At 56.5% G+C, this 19,379-nt stretch overlaps 2 long non-coding RNA genes across 2 annotated transcripts in view; both read left to right on the forward strand.

The window, feature by feature from the left end:
- LOC134756490 (uncharacterized) overlaps positions 1-17,503 on the forward strand; it is a 61,328-nt gene extending 43,825 nt beyond the window's left edge. Inside the window, exon 3 of the long non-coding RNA XR_010129229.1 lies at positions 17,391-17,503. This is a non-coding gene — a long non-coding RNA (uncharacterized lncRNA). The remainder of the gene's footprint in view (positions 1-17,390) is intronic.
- The window catches only part of LOC134756489 (uncharacterized), an 87,443-nt gene continuing 85,566 nt past the window's right edge, over positions 17,503-19,379 (forward strand). Inside the window, exon 1 of the long non-coding RNA XR_010129228.1 lies at positions 17,503-17,937. This is a non-coding gene — a long non-coding RNA (uncharacterized lncRNA). The remainder of the gene's footprint in view (positions 17,938-19,379) is intronic.

Consider the following 19,379-nt stretch of genomic DNA (forward strand, 5'->3'; position numbering starts at 1 on the left):
GTTGTTTTAGGGTCAGGGCCAGGGCCCAGGGTTAGGGTTGTTTTAGGGTCAGGGCCCAGTGTTAGGTTTGTTTTAGGGTCAGGGCCCAGAGTTAGGGTTTTTTTAGGGTAAGGGCCCTGGGTTAGGGTTGTTTTAGGGTCAGGGCCAGCGCCCAGGGCTAGGGGCGTTTTAGGGTCAGGGCCAGGGCCCAAAGATAGGGTTGTTTTAGGGTCACGGCCCAGGGTTAGGGTTTTAGGCTCAGGTCCAGGGCCCTGGGTTAGGGTTTTAGGCTCAGGGCCAGAGCCCAGGGTTAGGGTTGTTTTAGGGTCAGGGCCAGGGCCCAGGGTTAGGGTTGTTTTAGGGTCAGGGCCAGGGCCCAGTGTTAGGGTTGTTTTAGGGTCAGGGTCCAGGGTTAGGGTTGTTTTAGGGTCAGGGCCCAGGGTTAGGGTTGTTTTAGGGTCAGGGCCCATAGTTAGGGTTTTTTGATCAGGGCCAGGGCCCAGGGTTAGGGTTTTAGGGTAAGGGCCAAGGCTCAGGATTAGGGTTTTAGGGTCAGGGCCAGGGCCCTGGGTTAGGGTTTTAGGTTCAGGGCCAGGGCCCAGGGTTAGGGTTTTAGGCTCAGGGCCAGGGCCCAGGGTTAGGGTTTTAGGGTCAGGGCCAGGGCCCAGTGTTAGGTTTTTAGGGTCAGGGCCAGGGCCCAGGGTTAGAGTTTTAGGGTCAGGGCCCAGGGTTAGGGATTTAGGGTCAGGGCTCAGGGTTAGGGTTTTAGGGTCAGGGCCCAGGCTTAGGGTTGTTTTAGGGTCAGGGCCAGGGCCCAAAGTTAGGTTTGTTTTTGGTTCAGGGCCCAGGGTTAGGGTTTTAGGCTCAGGTCCAGGGCCCAGGGCTCGGGTTTTAGGCTCAGGGCCAGGGCCCAGGTTTAGGGTTGTTTTAGAGTCATGGCCAGGCCCCAGGGTTAGGGTTGTTTTTGGGTCATGGCCAGGTCCCAGGGTTAGGGTTGTTTTAGGGTCAGGGCTAGGGCCCAGGGTTATGGTGGTTTTAGGGTCAGGGCTGAGAGTTAGGTTTGTTTTAGGGTCAGGGCCCAGGGTTAGGGTTCTTTTAGGGTCAGGGCCCAGGGTTAGGGTTGTTTTAGGGTCAGGGCCCAGGGTTATGGTTCTTTTAGGGTTAGGGCCCAGGGTTAGGGTTTTAGGCTCAGGGCCAGGGCCCAGGGTTAGGGTTTTAGGCTCAGGGCCAGGGCCCAGGATTGGGGTTTCAGGCTCAGGGCCAGAGCCCAAGGTTAGGGTTTTAGGCTCAGTGTCAGGTCCCAGGGTTAGGGTTGTTTTAGGGTCAGGGCCCAGGGGTAGGGATGTTTTAAAGTCAGGGCCCAGGGTTAGGGTTGTTTTAGGGTCAGGGCCCTGGGTTAGGGTTGTTTTAGGTTCAGGGCCCAGGGTTAGGGTTGTTTTAGGGTCAGGGCCCAGGGTTAGGGTTGTTTTAGGGTCAGGGCCCAGGGTTAGGGTTGTTTTAGGGACAGGGCCCAGGGTTAGGGTTGTTTTAGGGTCAGGGCCCAGGGTTAGGGTTGTTTTAGGGTCAGGGCCCAGGGTTAGGGTTGTTTTAGGGTCAGGGCCCATAGTTAGGGTTTTTTGATCAGGGCCAGGTCCCAGGGTTAGGGTTTTAGGGTAAGGGCCAGGGCTCAGGATTAGGGTTTTAGGGTCAGGGCCAGGGCCCTGGGTTAGGGTTTTAGGGTCAGGGCCAGGGCCCAGGGTTAGGGTTTTAGGCTCAGGGCCAGGGCCCAGGGTTAGGGTTTTAGGGTCAGGGCCAGGGCCCAGTGTTAGGTTTTTAGGGTCAGGGCCAGGGCCCAGGGTTAGAGTTTTAGGGTCAGGGCCCAGGGTTAGGGATTTAGGGTCAGGGCTCAGGGTTAGGGTTTTAGGGTCAGGGCCCAGGGTTAGGGTTTTAGGGTCAGGGCCAGGGCCTAAAGTTAGGGTTGTTTTAGGTTCAAGGCCCAGGGTTAGGGTTTTAGGCTCAGGTCCAGGGCCCAGGGTTAGGGTTTTAGGGCCAGGGCCCGTGGCCCAGGGTTAGGGCTTTAGGGACAGGGCCCGGGGACCAGGGTTAGGGCTTTAGGGCCAGGGCCCGGGGACCAGGGTTAGGGCTTTAGGGCCAGGGCCCGGGCACCAGGGTTAGGGTTGTTTTAGGGTCAGGGCCCGGGGCCCTAAGTTAGGGTTCTTTTAGGGTCAGGGCCCAGGGTTAGGGTTGTTTTAGGGTCAGGGCCCAGGGTTAGGGTTGTTTTAGGGTCAGGGCCTAGGGTTAGGGTTGTTTTAGCGTCAGGGCCCGGGGTTAGGGTTGTTTTAGGGTCAGGGCCCAGGGTTAGGGTTTCAGGCTCAGGTCTAGGGCCCAGGGTTGGGGTTTCAGGCTCAGGGCCAGAGCCCAAGTTTAGGGCTTTAGGTTCAGGGTCAGGGCCCAGGGTTAAGGTTTTACGCTCAGGTCCAGGGCCCAGGGTTAGGGTTTTAGGCTTAGGGCCCCGGGCCCAGGGTTAGGGCTTTAGGGCCAGGGCCCGTGGCCAAGGGTTAGGGCGTTAGTGCCAGGGCCCGGGGCCCAGGGTTAGGGCTTTAGGGCCAGGGCCCGGGTCCCAGGGTTAGGGCTTTAGGGCCAGGGCCCTGGGCCCAGGGTTAGGGCTGTAGGGCCAGGGCCCGGTGCCCAGGGTTAGGGCTTTAGGGCCAGGGCCCGGGGCCCAGGGTTAGGGCTTTAGGGCCAGGGCCCGGGGCCCAGGGTTAGGGCTTTAGTGGCAGGGCCCGGGGCCCAGGGTTAGGGCTTAGGGTCAGGGCCCGGGGTCCAGGTTTAGGGCTTTAAGACCAGGGCCCGGGGCCCAGGGTTAGGGCTTTAGGGTCAGCACCCAGGGCCCAGGGTTAGGGTTGTTTTAGGGTCAGGGCCCGGGGCCCTAAGTTAGGGTTGTTTTAGGGTCGGGGCCCAGGGTTAGTGTTGTTTTAGGGTCAGGGCCCAGGGTTAGTGTTGTTTTAGGGTCAGGGCCCAGGGTTAGTGTTGTTTTAGGGTCAGGGCCCAGGGTTAGTGTTGTTTTAGGGTCAGGGCCCAGGGTTAGGGTTGTTTTAGGGTCAGGGCCCAGGGGTAGGGTTGTTATAGGGTCAGGGCCAGGGCCCAGGGTTTGCATTGTTTTAGGGTCAGGGCCAGGGCCCAGGCTTAGGGTTGTTTTAGGGTCAGGGCCAGGGCCCAAAGTTAGGTTTGTTTTTGGTTCAGGGCCCAGGGTTAGGGTTTTAGGCTCAGGTCCACGGCCCAGGGCTCGCGTTTTAGGCTCAGGGCCAGGGCCCAGGTTTAGGGTTGTTTTAGAGTCAGGGCCAGGGCCCAGGGTTAGGGTTGTTTTAGGGTCATGGCCAGGTCCCAGGGTTAGGGTTGTTTTAGGGTCAGGGCTAGGGCCCAGGGTTATGGTGGTTTTAGGGTCAGGGCTGAGAGTTAGGTTTGTTTTAGGGTCAGGGCCCAGGGTTAGGGTTCTTTTAGGGTCAGGGCCCAGGGTTAGGGTTGTTTTAGGGTCAGGGCCCAGGGTTATGGTTCTTTTAGGGTTAGGGCCCAGGGTTAGGGTTTTAGGCTCAGGGCCAGGGCCCAGGGTTAGGGTTTTAGGCTCAGGGCCAGGGCCCAGGATTGGGGTTTCAGGCTCAGGGCCAGAGCCCAAGGTTAGGGTTTTAGGCTCAGTGTCAGGGCCCAGGGTTAGGGTTGTTTTAGGGTCAGGGCCCAGGGGTAGGGATGTTTTAAAGTCAGGGCCCAGGGTTAGGGTTGTTTTAGGGTCAGGGCCCTGGGTTACGGTTGTTTTAGGTTCAGGGCCCAGGGTTAGGGTTGTTTTAGGGTCACGGCCCAGGGTTAGGGTTTTAGGCTCAGGTCCAGGGCCCAGGGTTAGGGTTTTAGGCTCAGGGCCAGAGCCCAGGGTTAGGGTTGTTTTAGGGTCAGGGCCAGGGCCCAGGGTTAGGGTTGTTTTAGGGTCAGGGCCAGGGCCCAGTGTTAGGGTTGTTTTAGGGTCAGGGCCCAGTGTTAGGTTTGTTTTAGGGTCAGGGCCCAGAGTTAGGGTTTTTTTAGGGTAAGGGCCCAGGGTTAGGGTTGTTTTAGGGTCAGGGCCAGCGCCCAGGGCTAGGGGCGTTTTAGGGTCAGGGCCAGGGCCCAAAGATAGGGTTGTTTTAGGGTCACGGCCCAGGGTTAGGGTTTTAGGCTCAGGTCCAGGGCCCTGGGTTAGGGTTTTAGGCTCAGGGCCAGAGCCCAGGGTTAGGGTTGTTTTAGGGTCAGGGCCAGGGCCCAGGGTTAGGGTTGTTTTAGGGTCAGGGCCAGGGCCCAGTGTTAGGGTTGTTTTAGGGTCAGGGCCCAGGGTTAGGGTTGTTTTAGGGTCAGGGCCCAGGGTTAGGGTTGTTTTAGGGTCAGGGCCCATAGTTAGGGTTTTTTGATCAGGGCCAGGGCCCAGGGTTAGGGTTTTAGGGTAAGGGCCAAGGCTCAGGATTAGGGTTTTAGGGTCAGGGCCAGGGCCCTGGGTTAGGGTTTTAGGGTCAGGGCCAGGGCCCAGGGTTAGGGTTTTAGGCTCAGGGCCAGGGCCCAGGGTTAGGGTTTTAGGGTCAGGGCCAGGGCCCAGTGTTAGGGTTTTAGGGTCAGGGCCAGGGCCCAGGGTTAGAGTTTTAGGGTCAGGGCCCAGGGTTAGGGATTTAGGGTCAGGGCCCAGGGTTAGGGTTTTAGGGTCAGGGCCCAGGGTTAGGGTTTTAGGCTCAGGGCCAGGGCCCAGGGTTAGGGTTTTAGGCTCAGGTCCAGGGCCCAGGGTTCGGGTTTTAGGCTCAGGGCCAGGGCCCAGGTTTAGGGTTGTTTTAGAGTCAGGGCCAGGGCCCAGGGTTAGGGTTGTTTTAGGGTCATGGCCACGTCCCAGGGTTAGGGTTGTTTTAGGGTCAGGGCTAGGGCCCAGGGTTATGGTGGTTTTAGGGTCAGGGCTGAGAGTTAGGTTTGTTTTAGGGTCAGAGCCCAGGGTTAGGGTTGATTTAGGGTCAGGGCCCAGGGTTGGGGTTGTTTTAGGGTCAGGGCCAAGGGTTTGGGTTGTTTTAGGGTCAGGGCCCATGGGTATGCTTGTTTTAGTGTTAGGGCCCAGGGTTAGGGTTTTAGGCTCAGGGCCAGGGCCCAGGGTTAGGGTTTTAGGCTCAGGGCCAGGGCCTAGGGTTGGGGTTTCAGGCTTATGGCCAGAGCCCAAGGTTAGGGTTTTCGGCTCAGGGCCAGGGTCCAGGGTTAGGGTTTTAAGCTCAGGGCCAGGGCCCAGGGTTAGGGTTGTTTTAGGGTCAGGGCCAGGGCCCAGGGTTAGGGTTGTTTTAGGGTCAGGGCCAGCGCCCAGGGCTAGGGGTGTTTTAGGGTCAGGGCCAGGGCCCAAAGTTAGGGTTGTTTTAGGGTCACGGCCCAGGGTTAGGGTTTTAGGCTCAGGTCCAGGGCCCAGGGTTAGGGTTTTAGGCTCAGGGCCAGAGCCCAGGGTTAGGGTTGTTTTAGGATCAGGGCCAGGGCCCAGGGTTAGGGTTGTTTTAGGGTCAGGGCCAGGGCCCAGTGTTAGGGTTGTTTTAGGGTCAGGGCCCAGTGTTAGGGTTGTTTTAGGGTCAGGGCCCAGAGTTAGGGTTTTTTTAGGGTAAGGGCCCAGGGTTAGGGTTGTTTTAGGGTCAGGGCCAGCGCCCAGGGCTAGGGGCGTTTTAGGGTCAGGGCCAGGGCCCAAAGATAGGGTTGTTTTAGGGTCACGGCCCAGGGTTAGGGTTTTAGGCTCAGGTCCAGGGCCCTGGGTTAGGGTTTTAGGCTCAGGGCCAGAGCCCAGGGTTAGGGTTGTTTTAGGGTCAGGGCCAGGGCCCAGGGTTAGGGTTGTTTTAGGGTCAGGGCCAGGGCCCAGTGTTAGGGTTGTTTTAGGGTCAGGGCCCAGGGTTAGGGTTGTTTTAGGGTCAGGGCCCAGGGTTAGGGTTTTAGGCTCAGGTCCAGGGACCAGGGTTAGGGTTTTAGGGTCAGGGCCAGGGCCCAGTGTTAGGTTTTTAGGGTCAGGGCCAGGGCCCAGGGTTAGAGTTTTAGGGTCAGGGCCCAGGGTTAGGGATTTAGGGTCAGGGCTCAGGGTTAGGGTTTTAGGGTCAGGGCCCAGGGTTAGGGTTTTAGGGTCAGGGCCAGGGCCTAAAGTTAGGGTTGTTTTAGGTTCAGGGCCCAGGGTTAGGGTTTTAGGCTCAGGTCCAGGGCCCAGGGTTAGGGTTTTAGGGCCAGGGCCCGTGGCCCAGGGTTAGGGCTTTAGGGACAGGGCCCGGGGACCAGGGTTAGGGCTTTAGGGCCAGGGCCCGGGGACCAGGGTTAGGGCTTTAGGGCCAGGGCCCGGGCACCAGGGTTAGGGTTGTTTTAGGGTCAGGGCCCGGGGCCCTAAGTTAGGGTTCTTTTAGGGTCAGGGCCCAGGGTTAGGGTTGTTTTAGGGTCAGGGCCCAGGGTTAGGGTTGTTTTAGGGTCACGGCCGAGGGTTAGGGTTGTTTTAGCGTCAGGGCCCGGGGTTAGGGTTGTTTTAGGGTCAGGGCCCAGGGTTAGGGTTTCAGGCTCAGGTCTAGGGCCCAGGGTTGGGGTTTCAGGCTCAGGGCCAGAGCCCATGTTTAGGGCTTTAGGTTCAGGGTCAGGGCCCAGGGTTAAGGTTTTACGCTCAGGTCCAGGGCCCAGGGTTAGGGTTTTAGGCTTAGGGCCCCGGGCCCAGGGTTAGGGCTTTAGGGCCAGGGCCCGTGGCCAAGGGTTAGGGCGTTAGTGCCAGGGCCCGGGGCCCAGGGTTAGGGCTTTAGGGCCAGGGCCCGGGTCCCAGGGTTAGGGCTTTAGGGCCAGGGCCCTGGGCCCAGGTTTAGGGCTTTAAGACCAGGGCCCGGGGCCCAGGGTTAGGGCTTTAGGGTCAGCGCCCGGGGCCCAGGGTTAGGGTTGTTTTAGGGTCAGGGCCCGGGGCCCTAAGTTAGGGTTGTTTTAGGGTCGGGGCCCAGGGTTAGTGTTGTTTTAGGGTCAGGGCCCAGGGTTAGTGTTGTTTTAGGGTCAGGGCCCAGGGTTAGTGTTGTTTTAGGGTCAGGGCCCAGGGTTAGTGTTGTTTTAGGGTCAGGGCCCAGGGTTAGGGTTGTTTTAGGGTCAGGGCCCAGGGGTAGGGTTGTTATAGGGTCAGGGCCAGGGCCCAGGGTTTGCATTGTTTTAGGGTCAGGGCCAGGGCCCAGGCTTAGGGTTGTTTTAGGGTCAGGGCCAGGGCCCAAAGTTAGGTTTGTTTTTGGTTCAGGGCCCAGGGTTAGGGTTTTAGGCTCAGGTCCACGGCCCAGGGCTCGCGTTTTAGGCTCAGGGCCAGGGCCCAGGTTTAGGGTTGTTTTAGAGTCAGGGCCAGGGCCCAGGGTTAGGGTTGTTTTAGGGTCATGGCCAGGTCCCAGGGTTAGGGTTGTTTTAGGGTCAGGGCTAGGGCCCAGGGTTATGGTGGTTTTAGGGTCAGGGCTGAGAGTTAGGTTTGTTTTAGGGTCAGGGCCCAGGGTTAAGGTTCCTTTAGGGTCAGGGCCCAGGGTTAGGGTTGTTTTAGGGTCAGGGCCCAGGGTTATGGTTCTTTTAGGGTTAGGGCCCAGGGTTAGGGTTTTAGGCTCAGGGCCAGGGCCCAGGGTTAGGGTTTTAGGCTCAGGGCCAGGGCCCAGGATTGGGGTTTCAGGCTCAGGGCCAGAGCCCAAGGTTAGGGTTTTAGGCTCAGTGTCAGGGCCCAGGGTTAGGGTTGTTTTAGGGTCAGGGCCCAGGGGTAGGGATGTTTTAAAGTCAGGGCCCAGGGTTAGGGTTGTTTTAGGGTCAGGGCCCTGGGTTACGGTTGTTTTAGGTTCAGGGCCCAGGGTTAGGGTTGTTTTAGGGTCAGGGCCCAGGGTTAGGGTTGTTTTAGGGTCAGGGCCCAGGGTTAGGTTTGTTTTAGGGACAGGGCCCAGGGTTAGGGTTGTTTTAGGGTCAGGGCCCAGGGTTAGGGTTGTTTTAGGGACAGGGCCCAGGGTTAGGGTTGTTTTAGGGTCCCGGCCAAGGGTTAGGGTTGTTTTAGGGTCAGGGCCAGGGCCCAGGTTTAGGGTTGTTTTAGGGTCAGGGCCCAGGGTTAGGGTTGTTTTAGGGTCAGGGCCCAGGGGTAGGGATGTTTTAAAGTCAGGGCCCATGGTTAGGGTTGTTTTAGGGTCAGGGCCCTGGGTTACGGTTGTTTTAGGTTCAGGGCCCAGGGTTATGGTGGTTTTAGGGTCAGGGCTGAGAGTTAGGTTTGTTTTAGGGTCAGGGCCCAGGGTTAGGCTTCTTTTAGGGTCAGGGCCCAGGGTTAGGGTTGTTTTAGGGTCAGGGCCCAGGGTTATGGTTCTTTTAGGGTTAGGGCCCAGGGTTAGGGTTTTAGGCTCAGGGCCAGGGCCCAGGGTTAGGGTTTTAGGCTCAGGGCCAGGGCCCAGGATTGGGGTTTCAGGCTCATGGCCAGAGCCCAAGGTTAGGGTTTTAGGCTCAGTGTCAGGGCCCAGGGTTAGGGTTGTTTTAGGGTCAGGGCCCAGGGGTAGGGATGTTTTAAAGTCAGGGCCCAGGGTTAGGGTTGTTTTAGGGTCAGGGCCCTGGGTTAGGGTTGTTTTAGGGTCAGGGCCCAGGGTTAGGGTTGTTTTAGGGACAGGGCCCAGGGTTAGGGTTGTTTTAGGGTCAGGGCCCAGGGTTAGGGTTGTTTTAGGGTCCCGGCCCAGGGTTAGGGTTGTTTTAGGGTCAGGGCCAGGGCCCAGGTTTAGGGTTGTTTTAGGGTCAGGGCCCAGGGTTAGGGTTGTTTTAGGGTCAGGGCCCAGGGGTAGGGATGTTTTAAAGTCAGGGCCCAGGGTTAGGGTTGTTTTAGGGTCAGGGCCCTGGGTTACGGTTGTTTTAGGTTTAGGGCCCAGGGTTAGGGTTGTTTTAGGGTCAGGGCCCAGGGTTAGGGTTGTTTTAGGGTCAGGGCCCAGGGTTAGGGTTGTTTTACGGCCAGCGCCCAGGGCTAGGGGTGTTTTAGGTTCAGGGCCAGGGCCCAAATTTAGGGTTGTTTTAGGGTCACGGCCCAGGGTTAGGGTTTTAGGCTCAGGTCCAGGGCCCAGGGTTAGGGTTTTAGGCTCAGGGCCAGGGCCCAGGGTTAGGGTTGTTTTAGGGTCAGGGCCAGGGCCCAGGGTTAGGGTTGTTTTAGGGTCAGGGCCAGGGCCCAGGGTTAGGGTTGTTTTAGGGTCAGGGCCCAGTGTTAGGGTTGTTTTAGGGTCAGGGCCCAGAGTTAGGGTTTTTTTAGGGTAAGGGCCCAGGGTTAGGGTTGTTTTAGGGTCAGGGACCATGGTTAGGGTTGTTTTAGGGTCAGGGCCCAGGGTTAGGGTTGTTTTAGGGTCAGGGCCCACGGTTAGGGTTTTTTGATCAGGGCCAGGGCCCAGGGTTAGGGTTTTAGGGTAAGGGCCAGGGCCCAGGATTAGGGTTTTAGGGTCAGGGCCAGGGCCCAGGGTTAGGGTTTTAGGCTCAGGGCCAGGGCCCAGGGTTAGGGTTTTAGGCTCAGGGCCAGGGCCCAGGGTTAGGGTTTTAGGCTCAGGTCCAGGGCCCAGGGTTCGGGTTTTAGGCTCAGGGCCAGGGCCCAGGTTTAGGGTTGTTTTAGAGTCAGGGCCAGGGCCCAGGGTTAGGGTTGTTTTAGGGTCATGGCCAGGTCCCAGGGTTAGGGTTGTTTTAGGGTCAGGGCTACGGCCCAGGGTTATGGTGGTTTTAGGGTCAGGGCTGAGAGTTAGGTTTGTTTTAGGGTCAGAGCCCAGGGTTAGGGTTGATTTAGGGTCAGGGCCCAGGGTTGGGGTTGTTTTAGGGTCAGGGCCAAGGGTTAGGGTTGTTTTAGGGTCAGGGCCCATGGGTATGCTTGTTTTAGTGTTAGGGCCCAGGGTTAGGGTTTTAGGCTCAGGGCCAGGGCCCAGGGTTAGGGTTTTAGGCTCAGGGCCAGGGCCTAGGGTTGGGGTTTCAGGCTTATGGCCAGAGCCCAAGGTTAGGGTTTTCGGCTCAGGGCCAGGGTCCAGGGTTAGGGTTTTAAGCTCAGGGCCAGGGCCCAGGGTTAGGGTTGTTTTAGGGTCAGGGCCAGGGCCCAGGGTTAGGGTTGTTTTAGGGTCAGGGCCAGCGCCCAGGGCTAGGGGTGTTTTAGGGTCAGGGCCAGGGCCCAAAGTTAGGGTTGTTTTAGGGTCACGGCCCAGGGTTAAGGTTTTAGGCTCAGGTCCAGGGCCCAGGGTTAGGGTTTTAGGCTCAGGGCCAGAGCCCAGGGTTAGGGTTGTTTTAGGGTCAGGGCCAGGGCCCAGGGTTAGGGTTGTTTTAGGGTCAGGGCCAGGGCCCAGTGTTAGGGTTGTTTTAGGGTCAGGGCCCAGTGTTAGTGTTGTTTTAGGGTCAGGGCCCAGAGTTAGGGTTTTTTTAGGGTAAGGGCCCAGGGTTAGGGTTGTTTTAGGGTCAGGGCCAGCGCCCAGGGCTAGGGGTGTTTTAGGGTCAGGGCCAGGGCCCAAAGATAGGGTTGTTTTAGGGTCACGGCCCAGGGTTAGGGTTTTAGGCTCAGGTCCAGGGCCCTGGGTTAGGGTTTTAGGCTCCGGGCCAGAGCCCAGGGTTAGGGTTGTTTTAGGGTCAGGGCCAGGGCCCAGGGTTAGGGTTGTTTTAGGGTCAGGGCCAGGGCCCAGTGTTAGGGTTGTTTTAGGGTCAGGGCCCAGGGTTAGGGTTGTTTTAGGGTCAGGGCCCAGGGTTAGGGTTGTTTTAGGGTCAGGGCCCACAGTTAGGGTTTTTTGATCAGGGCCAGGGCCCAGGGTTAGGGTTTTAGGGTAAGGGCCAAGGCTCAGGATTAGGGTTTTAGGGTCAGGGCCAGGGCCCTGGGTTAGGGTTTTAGGGTCAGGGCCAGGGCCCAGGGTTAGGGTTTTAGGCTCAGGGCCAGGGCCCAGGGTTAGGGTTTTAGGGTCAGGGCCAGGGCCCAGTGTTAGGTTTTTAGGGTCAGGGCCAGGGCCCAGGGTTAGAGTTTTAGGGTCAGGGCCCAGGGTTAGGGATTTAGGGTCAGGGCCCAGGGTTAGGGTTTTAGGGTCAGGGCCCAGGGTTAGGGTTTTAGGGTCAGGGCCAGGGCCTAAAGTTAGGGTTGTTTTAGGTTCAGGGCCCAGGGTTAGGGTTTTAGGCTCAGGTCCAGGGCCCAGGGTTATGGTTTTAGGCTCAGGGGCAGGGCCCAGGTTTATGGTTGTTTTAGGGTCAGGGCCAGGCCCCAGGGTTATGGTTGTTTTAGGGTCATGGCCAGGTCTCAGTGTTAGGGTTGTTTTAGGGTCAGGGCCCAGGGTTAGGGTTGTTTTAGGGTCAGGGCCCAGAGTTAGGGTTTTTTTAGGGTAAGGTCCCAGGGTTAGGGTTGTTTTAGGTTCAGGGCCCAGGGTTAGGGTTGTTTTAGGGTCAGGGCCCAGGGTTAGGGTTGTTTTAGGGTCAGGGCCCAGGGTTAGGGTTTTTTGATCAGGGCCAGGGCCCAGGGTTAGGGTTTTAGGGTAAGGGCCAGGGCCCAGGGTTAGGGGTTTAGGGTCAGGGCCAGGGCCCAGGGTTAGGGTTTTAGGGTCAGGGCCAGGGCCCAGGGTTAGGGTTTTAGGCTCAGGGCCAGGGCCCAGGGTTAGGGTTTTAGGCTCAGGTCCAGGGCCCAGGGTTCGGGTTTTAGGCTCAGGGCCAGGGCCCAGGTTTAGGGTTGTTTTAGAGTCAGGGCCACGGCCCAGGGTTAGGGTTGTTTTAGGGTCATGGCCAGGTCCCAGGGTTAGGGTTGTATTAGGGTCAGGGCTAGGGCCCAGGGTTATGGTGGTTTTAGGGTCAGGGCTGAGAGTTAGGTTTGTTTTAGGGTCAGGGCCCAGGGTTAGGCTTCTTTTAGGGTCAGGGCCCAGGGTTAGGGTTGTTTTAGGGTCAGGGCCCAGGGTTATGGTTCTTTTAGGGTTAGGGCCCAGGGTTAGGGTTTTAGGCTCAGGGCCAGGGCCCAGGGTTAGGGTTTTAGGCTCAGGGCCAGGGCCCAGGATTGGGGTTTCAGGCTCAGGGCCAGAGCCCAAGGTTAGGGTTTTAGGCTCAGTGTCAGGGCCCAGGGTTAGGGTTGTTTTAGGGTCAGGGCCCAGGGGTAGGGATGTTTTAAAGTCAGGGCCCAGGGTTAGGGTTGTTTTAGGGTCAGGGCCCTGGGTTACGGTTGTTTTCGGTTCAGGGCCCAGGGTTAGGGTTGTTTTAGGGTCAGGGCCCAGGGTTAGGGTTGTTTTAGGGTCAGGGCCCAGGGTTAGGGTTGTTTTAGGGACAGGGCCCAGGGTTAGGGTTGTTTTAGGGTCAGGGCCTAGGGTTAGGGTTGTTTTAGGGTTCCGGCCCAGTGTTAGGGTTGTTTTAGGGTCAGGGCCCAGGGCTAGGGTTGTTTTAGGGTCAGGGCCCAGGGTTAGGGTTGTTTTAGGGTCAGGGCCCAGGGTTAGGGTTGTTTTAGGGTCAGGGTCCAGGGTTAGGGTTGTTTTAGGGTCAGGGCCCAGGGTTAGGGTTGTTTTAGTGTCAGGGCCAGGGCCCAGGGTTAGGGTTGTTTTAGGGTCACGGCCCAGGGTTAGGGTTTTAGGCTCAGGTCCAGGGCCCAGGGTTAGGGTTTTAGGCTCAGGGCCAGGGCCCAGGGTTAGGGTTGTTTTAGGGTCAGGGCCCAGGGTTAGGGTTGTTTTAGGGTCAGGGTCCAGGATTAGGGTTGTTTTAGGGTCAGGGCCCAGGGTTAGGGTTGTTTTAGGGTCAGGGCCAGGGCCCAGGTTTAGGGTTGTTTTAGGGTAAGGGCCCAGGGTTAGGGTTTTAGGCTCAGGTCCAGGGCCTAGGGATAGGGTTTTAGGCTGAGGGCCAGGGCCCAGGTTTAGGCTTGTTTTAGGGTCAGTTCCAGGGCTCAGGGTTAGGATTGTTTTAGGGTCATGGCTAGGGCCCAGGGTTAGGATTGTTTTAGGGTCAGGGCCAGGGCCCAGGGTTATGGTTGTTTTAAGGTCAGAGCCCAGGGTTAGGTTTGTTTTAGGGTCAGGGCCCAGGGTTGGGGTTGTTTTAGGGTCAGGGCCTAGGTTTTGGGTTGTTTTAGGGTCAGGGCCCATGGTTATGGTTGTTTTAGTGTTAGGGCCCAGGGTTAGGGTTTCAGGCTCAGGGCCAGGGCCCAGGGTTAGGGTTTTAGGCTCAGGGCCAGGGCCTAGGGTTGGGGTTTCAGGCTCAGGGCCAGAGCCCAAGGTTAGGGTTTTCGGCTCAGGGCCAAGGCCCAGGGTTAGGGTTTTAGGCTCAGGGCCAGGGCCCAGGGTTAGGGTTGTTTTAAGGTGAGGGCCAGGGCCCAGGGTTAGGGTTGTTTTAGGGTCAGGGCCAGGGCCTAGGGTTGGGGTTTTAGGCTCAGGGCCAGGGCCCAGGGTTAGGGTTTTAGGATTAGGGCCCAGGGTTAGTGTTGTTTTAGGGTCAGGGCCCCGGGTTAGGGTTGTTTTAGGGTCAGGGCCCAGAGTTAGGGTTGTTTTAGGGTTAGGGCCCAGGGTTAGGGTTGTTTTAGGGTCAGTGCCCAGGGTTAGGGTTGTTTTAGCGTCTGGGCCCAGGGTTAGGGTTGTTTTAGGGTCAGGGCCCAGGGTTAGGGTTGTTTTAGGGCCAGGGCCCAGGTTTAGGGTTGTTTTAGAGTCAGGGCCAGGGCCCAGGGTTAGGGTTGTTTTAGGGTCATGGCCAGGTCCCAGGGTTAGGGTTGTTTTAGGGTCAGGGCTAGGGCCCAGGGTTATGGTGGTTTTAGGGTCAGGGCTGAGAGTTAGGGTTGTTTTAGGGTCAGGGCCCAGGGTTATGGTTCTTTTAGGGTTAGGGCCCAGGGTTAGGGTTTTAGGCTCAGGGCCAGGGCCCAAGGTTAGGGTTTTAGGCTCAGTGTCAGGGCCCAGGGTTAGGGTTGTGTTAGGGTCAGGGCCCAGGGGTAGGGATGTTTTAAAGTCAGGGCCCAGGGTTAGGGTTGTTTTAGGGTCAGGGCCCTGGGTTACGGTTGTTTTAGGTTCAGGTCCCAGGGTTAGGGTTGTTTTAGGGCCAGGGCCCAGGTTTAGGGTTGTTTTAGAGTCAGGGCCAGGGCCCAGGGTTAGGGTTGTTTTAGGGTCATGGCCAGGTCCCAGGGTTAGGGTTGTTTTAGGGTCAGGGCTAGGGCCCAGGGTTATGGTGGTTTTAGGTTCAGGGCTGAGAGTTAGGTTTGTTTTAGGGTCAGGGCCCAGGGTTAGGCTTCTTTTAGGGTCAGGGCCCAGGGTTAGGGTTGTTTTAGGGTCAGGGCCCAGGGTTATGGTTCTTTTAGGGTTAGGGCCCAGGGTTAGGGTTTTAGGCTCAGGGCCAGGGCCCAGGGTTAGGGTTTTAGGCTCAGTGCCAGGGCCCAGGATTGGGGTTTCAGGCTCAGGGCCAGAGCCCAAGGTTAGGGTTTTAGGCTCAGTGTCAGGGCCCAGGGTTAGGGTTGTTTTAGGGTCAGGGCCCAGGGGTAGGGATGTTTTAAAGTCAGGGCCCAGGGTTAGGGTTGTTTTAGGGTCAGGGCCCTGGGTTACGGTTGTTTTAGGTTCAGGTCCCAGGGTTAGGGTTGTTTTAGGGTCAGGGCCCAGGGTTAGGGTTGTTTTAGGGTCAGGGCCCAGGGTTAGGGTTGTTTTAGGGACAGGGCCCAGAGTTAGGGTTGTTTTAGGGTCATGGCCCAGGGTTTGGGTTGTTATAGGGTCAGGGCCAGGGCCCAGGGTTAGCGTTGTTTTAGGCTCAGAGCCAGGGCCCAGGATTGGGTTTTCAGGCTCAAGGCCAGAGCCCAAGGTTAGGGTTTTAGGCTCAGTGTCAGGGCACAGGGTTAGGGTTGTTTTAGGGTCAGGGCCCAGGGTTAGGGTTGTTTTAGGTTCAGGGTCCAGGTTTAGGGTTGTTTAAGGGTCAGGGCCAGGGCCCAGGGTTAATGTTGTTTTAGGGTCAGGGCCAGGGCCCAAATTTAGGGTTGTTTTAGGGTCAGGGCCCAGGGTTAGGGTTGTTTTAGGGTCAGGGTCCAGGGTTAGTGTTGTTTTAGGGTCAGGGCCCAGGGTTAGGGTTGTTTTGGGGTCAGGGCCAGGGCCCAGGTTTAGGGTTGTTTAAGGGTCAGGGCCAGGGCCCAGGGTTAATGTTGTTTTAAGGTCAGGGCCAGGGCCCAAATTTAGGGTTGTTTTAGGGTCAGGGCCCAGGGTTAGGGTTTTAGGCTGAGGTCCAGGGCCCAGCGTTAGGGTTTTAGGCTCAGGGCCAGGGCCCAGGGTTAGGGTTGTTTTAGGGTCAGCGTCAGGGCCCAGGGTTAATGTTGTTTTAGGGTCAGGGCCAGGGCCCAGGGTTAGGGTTCTTTTAGGGTCAGGGCCAGGCCCCAAAGTTAGGGTTGTTTTTGGGCCAGGGCCCAGGGTTAGGGTTGTTTTAGGGTCAGGGCCCAGGGTTAGGGTTGTTTTAGGGTCAGGGCCAGGCCCCAAAGTTAGGGTTGTTTTAGGGTCAGGGCCCAGAGTTAGGGTTTTTTTAGGGTAAGGGCCCAGGGTTAGGGTTGTTTTAGGGTCACGGCCCAGAGTTAGGGTTGTTTTAGGTTCAGGGCCCAGGGTTAGGGTTGTTTTAGGGTCAGGGCCCACAGTTAGGGTTTTTTGATCAGGGCCAGGGCCCAGGGTTAGGGTTTTAGGGTCAGGGCCAGGGCCCAGGGTTAGGGTTTTAGGGTCAGGGCCAGGGCCCAGGGTTAGGGTTTTAGGCTCAGGGCCAGGGCCCAGGGTTAGGGTTTTAGGCTCAGGGCCAGGGCCCAGGGTTAGGGTTTTAGACTCAGGGCCAGGGCCCAGAGTTAGGGTTTTAGGCTCTGGGCCAGGGCCCAGGGTTAGGTTGTTATGGTCAGCGCCAGGGCCCAGGATTAGAGTTTTAGGGTCAGGGCCCAGGGTTAGGGATTTAGGGTCAGGGCCCAGGGTTAGGGTTTTATCATCAGGGCACAGTGTTAGGGTTTTAGGGTCAGGGCCAGGGCCCAAAATTAGGGTTGTTTTAGGTTTAGGGCCCAGGATTTGGGTTTTAGGCTCAGGTCCAGGGCCCAGGGTTATGGTTTTAGGCTCAGGGCCAGGGCCCAGGTTTAGGGTTGTTTTAGGGTCAGGGTCCAGGGTTAGGGTTGTTTTAGGGTCAGGGTCCAGGGTTAGGGTTGTTTTAGGGTCTGGTCCCTAAGTGACGCCTCTGCTGCCTACATCAAAATCTCCCCGGCTTGCTCCACAATGGTCCCGTCACGTGGTGCAGACTCAGGCGCGGTCTTGTGTGTGCAGAGGCAGGCTTGGTCTTGTGTGCTCTTGATCATGCACCTAGTCACATCTGTTCTACAGTGTTGCATTCTTCTAATTTCCATGCACATCTTTGCATAGGCGTGTTCCCATTGTTCCCATGCCAATAAGTGGTGTGCAAGGTTCCAGAGTGCGCCAGTATTTCTTTAGTCGGTGTCATGCTGTTGGATATTCAGGTTTTTTAACTTAGTGTAAATAACATTCACATTTCTAAAAACCAGAAGAGTGTTTGTGATTAAGATATCATCTTAGTGGATATTAAATTGCTGCATCTGATTTCATTTCTCTTTCCCAAATAAAGAGTCAGTTGTGTGGGCTAGTCTCATTCTGAAACTGCACACTCCCATCCCAGAGGTAGAAAGCGAGATCTCCTGCCTGCATTTCATGGAGCATGTGATTATGGAGGTGTCCAGTCCCAGCAAACAGACCCCACATTCTTTTCCTTCAGTGACTCAGACGCAGTATGTGGAGAGTCCCAGACAGTATCTCTCCCTCACGTTCATTAACCTCCAGAGATTAAACATCACCTGATACACAGAACTGTGGGTTCCCCGTTTGGCTAAGCATCAGGTGCAGCCAGGTTCTTACCTAGGTGCACGTGACAAGGTGCTGCCAGATGCCACCAGCGCAGACAGTCAGTGAGCCCACCTCATCAGAGGGCACATGAGATCCCCAAATGAGAAAGAACTCTAAGGAGCCAAAATCTGCCAAGATGGGTACATTAAAGCTTGCAACTTTGCACGTGAGTGCACCCTCAGACTCAGCCAGTTTATTCTCCTTTGCAGTCCATTCTGAAAAGTCCAGCCAGATGATGGCTAAAGAGTAGAGAATGGAAGGTGGAAGGCAGTTGCTGCTTGCAGAAGAGGCACGCTGGCAGCATTGGCAGGGAGGAAGAGACTGGAAACTGAGTAGCAGATCCGAGAAACCAAAATGCTCAGCGAATGAGGGCAGGTGGCATGGAGCTACTTCCCTGGGTCCAAGAGCCTAATTACCTTATTGTTCCATAAGTTCATGGCCTGCGGTCATCAGGGAAAATAAAACACTGACTGGGGGTCAGTCTTTTCTGTTTAGAGGAGGCTCCCCGAAACCTCCCCCTCCCGGGTTCAAGCGATTCTCCTGCCTCAGCCTCCCGAGTAGCTGGAACTATAGGCGCCCTCCACCACTCCCGGCTAATTTTTTTTTGGTTTTTTTTTTTTGTAGAGACGGGGTTTCACCGTGTTAGCCAGGATGGTCTCGATCTCCTGACCTCGCGATCCGCCCGCCTCGGCCTCCCAAAGTGCTGGGATTACAGGCGTGAGCCACCGCGCCCGGCCTCAGGTGGTTTTTCAAAAGTCATGGCGTGTAATTGTCAGAACAGTGAACTTCGGAGATCCACCGGAGGGGCGAGGCCACAGCTCAACCGCGAGCACCTGAGCATCCTGCACCGCCTGCGACGGCCGTCAGGGGGCGCGATGCCGCCTCACAGAACCTCGAGAGGCGCCCGGGTTCCGGCACAGAAGCCCGGCGGCTCCAGGGGGCGGAGCCGAGCCGCCTCCTCAGGACCTACGCAGGAGGCGCCGTCATCCCTACAGGGACACCTGAGAGGACCCAGCCTCCTCCTCCTCAGGACCCACTCGGGAGACGCCGCTGGCTCTATAGGAACACCTGGGGACCGTGGCCAGGGACCACCCAGCCTCCTTCTCCTCAGCTCCTCAGGAACGACTGGGGAAGCTGTGGCTTCATGGTCCCCGAGGCTGCCCGAGGAAAGGTGAGGAAAAGCTTTCCGTCCCGGCTCAGTGCTGAGGAGGCCGCGCTGCCTCGCGCTCCACTTTCTCAAGTTGTATTTATTTTATTTTACAAAGTGGCCCATCATTAAGTGGCTTTGTTACTCATTATTACAGCATACCTGAGTTGTTTCGTTTTTAAATTTTTGACCAATTTGGGTTTGTTTGGGGTGGATCCGGGACAGAGAAGGGAGAAACCCTGAGGGCAACATGGAGAGCCCCAGGGAGACGCGCACCCCACGACTTGCTTTTATTTGCGTTCCAGTGGCTCGTTTTTCTTAGAGTGTTAAAGTACTTGAAAAATATTGAAGACCAGATGTAGATGTGAGTTTTCACAACCGTATTTTAAGTGTAAATACTGGACTTTGTCTGTTAACAGGATTTTAGGTAAAATAAATTTAAGCGGAGTTTATTTCGGCAAAGGAATGGTTCATGAATCACGCAGGAAGCACCAGAACGGAAGTCGGCTTGGGGCTTCGAGCTCTTAGGGTGGCCCGTAAGTGAGGCTCCTCAGTGGCTCCAGCTAGGCGACCGCCTGTGGTGGGGATGCTTCCCTCAGCGTCCCTAGTCATACAGCCAACTGGCTGCTGGGCTTTTTGGCATTGACTGTGGTTGGTTTGTGAATTTTTTTAAGTCAGTTCACATGCCTCCAAGTTCGGTTTCTGTTTGCTTAGGGAAGGCCTCAGGCTAACCCCCGCCGTATTTGCTTTAACATGTCAAAACCATAATTTATTTTTCATTTTACTTTCCTGGCATTAATAGAAGTAAATTCACATTTGTGCGTTATTCAGAAAGTCAGTTTAATTGGCAACCTATTTGTGATGGTGCATAAAATAATGTCTTTTAATCATTGGCATCTTAGATTAGATGAAATATGTTAACTCTCTTAAGCTTTGTTATTAACCCATAACAAGAGTTAAGTTTCTTTTTTTCTCCTAGGCTTTGACCATTTAAAATACACTCAGGCATCTCGTAACGATGTTATACTTTCTGAGAAATGTGTCCTTAGGTGATTTCATCTTTGTGTGAACACTGCAGAGTGTCCTTATAAAACTTAGATGGTGTAGCCCACTCCACACCTAAGTTACATAGTATAGCCTATTGCTCCCAGGCTACGAACCTGTACAGCATGTCTCTGTACTGAATGCTGTAGTCAACCATAACACCATGGTGATTGTAGATTGTGATCCCAGAATATCTGGGACAGGTCTCAGTCAATTTAGAAAGCTTATTTTGCCAAGATTAAGGACACGCCCGTGACACAGCCTCAGGAGGTCCTGACGATGTGTGTCCAAGGTGGCCAGGGTAGAGCTTGCTTTTGTACATTTTAGGGATACATGAGACGTGTAAGATGTACAGTCATTTGGCCCAGTAAGGCGGGACAACTGGAAGCAGGAAGTGGGGGTGCTTCCAGGTCAGAAGTAGG

The sequence above is a fragment of the Gorilla gorilla genome, chromosome 9 (assembly GCF_029281585.2).
Source record: "Gorilla gorilla gorilla isolate KB3781 chromosome 9, NHGRI_mGorGor1-v2.1_pri, whole genome shotgun sequence".
Lineage (NCBI taxonomy): Eukaryota > Metazoa > Chordata > Mammalia > Primates > Hominidae > Gorilla > Gorilla gorilla.